The following is a 3,985-nucleotide window of genomic DNA, read 5'->3' as shown; positions in this document are numbered from 1 at the left end:
ATACAATTTAGAGATCTGAATGCCTCCTTCCATCTCAGACTTGGGATTCTGGAGAATATTGTGTATCTCTGTTCCTTATAATTTCCCTGTCAGTCTGTCTGGTAATTGCCATGCATTCAAATCCATCAAATAAATACTTTATGTTGGGGGAGCAGCACAAATGCAAATTCTTTCCTACCTCCTGTGGTCTTGCATGATTTTGAAGGAGTCATACTTTGCCTGCCTCATCTTATCAATTCTTTGTAGAATTGTATTAAAGCAAATGTTATTTCCTTGCTGTGAATAGGGAAAATTAGTTCAAGGGTTATAAAAAGAATCGTGGTGTGTTTGGAATAGGTTGTAATTCTGGCCACAGCATGTATAGAAAAGCTTGGTAGATATCTTAAAAGATCTGTTAACTTATTAAAGGAAAAGCTTTGAAGGACAGCAAATGTGTAATAGGTTCAGTACTGAGGGAGGGTCAGATTCTGATTTCTAACACATTAGCCCTAACCTCACTCTTTAGAAGTTTAGCTTTCATGTTTTCTCATTGCATGATGTCACAAGCTGTAGCTGCAACACTTGTCTGTTAAGCATCATAAGCAGGCAGTTTATATGTGCAGGAATTCAACTTAGAGGAGGCAACTGTGCNTCTTTTAGATATCTCTGGAACAGAGAAATATGTTACTTCTGCAGAACAGCTGTCCCAAAGTAAGAGTTGGAGGTAGGGAATGACTTCTACAAGCTATTCATCTGTGAGGAAACAAGCTACCCAGATGAATATTTGTTTCCTGAACACCTGTATCCTTTTATGTCCCAAGAATACTTAAGATGTCACCATTCCTGCTTCTCTGATTATTTTTTTTTTAAATTTAAATTGCTCGTTCTTTTTTCTCCTCTTACTTAGAAACTACTGACTCCTCTTAAAGGTTTTTCTCTCCCAGACTGTGTATTACTCACACACATCTTTCCTGGTGTTGTTCTTTTTGTTCTTCCTTTCACTTTTTCAGTATTTTCTGTCTCCTTTTTCTTAAAAAAATTTTATTTCACGTTTCTGTTCCTTGAAACCACAGGCTCAGTGATGTTTGTACTAGCCATGGTTGCATATGCTGCATTCCTGGCTTCCTTCTCCCTTCATTTAAGCTTGTTAGTCCATAATCTCTTTGGATAATGAGTTAAGTATGATCATGGCTTCAAGTAGTGGAATCTCAGTGATGCTGTTGGGCCCACTTTGAGGAAACAGTCTCTTCTTTTCTGAAGAGGAATGAAACATGACCTCAATTTCATTTGTTCCCTTCCTTCCTTTGTCAGAACGTAACAGTGTATACACAGAATAAGGAAAGTCACAAAATGACACAATTTGAAATGTTTCCATTAGCAGAACGAAATAGGCTTGAAGTATGAACCTGAAAGGTTGGAGAAGTTGTATACAGGAAATCACTCCAACTTGTCTGGATCTAGAAATACCTGAAAATGGAGACCTAGGATGCCTCACTGGGGAATATACACAACTATGGCTAGTTTTCCATTTGCTACTGCAAGAGGAACAGGTATGTGATTGGTTCCTGGTAGCTTCTTGGTCCTATCCAAGTGTTCTCTGGATTGATGGGAACCTTTCTGTTGATGTAATGAATATAAACTTGCAAATTTTTCCTTTGTGAAGCCTAAAGGAAGACTTCGTTAGAATTCTCAGTGAGCTTGCTCTGTTACAAGCTACCTTTCATTGTGAGTTCTGTATCACCCTGAGAAGAATTTATGTTCAAATATTTCCTGTCTCTAGCTTATATACCAACTTGGGTGACTTTGCTTCAAGGTGAAAGACTGGTAGAGTTTGTTAAATGGAACCACTTAGAGATAAGATTTTGTGTTCATAGCCGACATCTGAGCAGCTGTACTTAAAACCAAACTGCAAACCCCCAAAGTGCCCCTTCTGCTGCTGACAGTGCCTTAGTTGCACTGGAGACACATTCTGCTGTTCCTGTGGCTGCACCACTTCTGTGACAGGTTTTGCTGCTTTCACAACTACCTGGGTGGGGGCAAATGGCGGCTCTACTTTTCGGGGAGGAGGCCTGGGTGTAACTTCTATGACTGATGGTTTCAATTAAAATAAAAAAAAAAGCTAGATCCTGTTGTGTTGTCACCTGTAAGCTCTCTGTCAGCTCTGACCCGTGGCTGATTACAGTGACTCAGCCAGCTACTTGAAAGCAGGTAATGACTGAAAGGTATAACTAATACCCAGCCAAGTTTAATAATAATAAGAAAAAAAATAGCTGCCTATACAGATTTTCTCATACCTTAATGTTCCTTTGCTGCGTGGTTGCACTGCTAACTTCTCCTGTCCTTGGTGATTTTTCAGTTGTCTTTTGAAAGTGTTCAAAGTAATAGTTGGATGAGGCATTGAAGAAAATGATGTAGTGAAAGATGTCCCTGCCTGTGGTGGGAAGGGTTAGAACTAGATCTTTGAAGGTCCTTTCCAATCCAAGCCATTCTATCATTCTTTTCTTGATACGTTCCCCTTTGAGTACATCTTGCCTGCTGTATCTGAGTATCTTCCTTTTCCTTCCTTCTTCCTTCTTTCCATGATTGCCTTTCTCTGAAGGGTGGTGGCAGCGTAGGGGAATCAAGATCCTTGGTTTATGACACATCTTGGTCTTCAGCCATATTATTTCAGCTATATGACTTCAGTGCCTAGAAAATAATACATCTATTTAGTGTTTTACCAGTTTTTTACCCCTTTGAAGTTTATTGTTGGTGTTTCCATCTGTGCTTTGAAAGACAAAACTGGACACTAAACAGCAGCTTTGATTATGAAAAGCAACATAAACCAGAGAAGTTGTAAATATGCCATTTTCTTTTTTAAGCATTTCCCTAACATTCATGTAAAGTTTTATTTTTAGAACTTTTTGCTGTTGGGTCTGCCTCTGGAGTGCTTAGATGACAAATGGTGTCCATATGTGCTTATGAATGCTCTTGGATAATTACTTTGGAGCAATGTGAGGAAATGTGGAATCCTGAGCAACGAGTTATTTAGGAGGACTTGAAAGCTGTCAGCTGTACCAAATTTTTACACCCCTGTCAGCCATCCTGCCACCAGGACAGATCAACCAGAGTCAGTGAGGTCCTGTTGTGATTGACTTTGTAATTACCATTGGATTTGGGTTGGTGCTCAAGCAAAGTGTGTTCCTTTACTCCTGTGCTCATAGATGTTTATTTCGTTAGAATAAAATGAAACGCAAGAAATCTCTACCATTTGCTGAAGTGAACTCGGTGTTTATAACATTATTTCTTCCTCCTTTGGCTTATATTTTTAAAGATGAACACAGGAAGTGAATTGACAGAAGCAAAATACTAAAACTGGTTGTGAAAGTTCATGCTGTGTGCCATTGTGCATTGCAGTCACTTTGCATGACAGACATGACTCACACAAAAGCAGATCATTAGAATTGGATTAGTAAAACTGTAGAGGAATGTTTAAATTTTCCAGTATGGCAGGATAATGTTGGTATACACGAGTTTTGAAAGTTTGGGTGTACTGGAGGTATATGTGGTGTTCAAACTGATGGTGTTGCTTTCAGAGGTAGTTAAGCCAAGTTGCGATGGGGGAAATTCTTTCCTGCTTGTGTGGTTGTTGGAAGTTGTCTTGTGGGGTTTTCTGTGCAAGATGATTGAATCAAAGTGACTTGAATGCTTAGAAATATATGTTACAACATAAGATTTGCTTTTATGTTAAAGGAAAGTTGAATCTCTGTAGGTACTTATGCTTCCTGTGGGGTCTCTGGAGAATTTGCTGTATGATGTGTCTTTAGTTATGCCTTCAAACTCATGGTGTTACTAACATATACTCTTTTTTTTTTTTTTTCTGGCAATGGAAAGACTTTTTAAACACAGGAAGCTCATTAAACAGGGTTCATTAAAATATTAATACATTTTCTGAAATCCCTAGCTGCACTGCTGCTTAATCTCAGGGGTACAGAAATACTTTCACTCAGTTTTTTGAATAAATGTA

This window comes from Lepidothrix coronata, unplaced genomic scaffold (assembly GCF_001604755.1).
Source record: "Lepidothrix coronata isolate B3197 unplaced genomic scaffold, Lepidothrix_coronata-1.0 Scaffold82, whole genome shotgun sequence".
Classification (NCBI taxonomy): domain Eukaryota; kingdom Metazoa; phylum Chordata; class Aves; order Passeriformes; family Pipridae; genus Lepidothrix; species Lepidothrix coronata.
Note: the sequence above shows the minus strand (reverse complement) of the source record.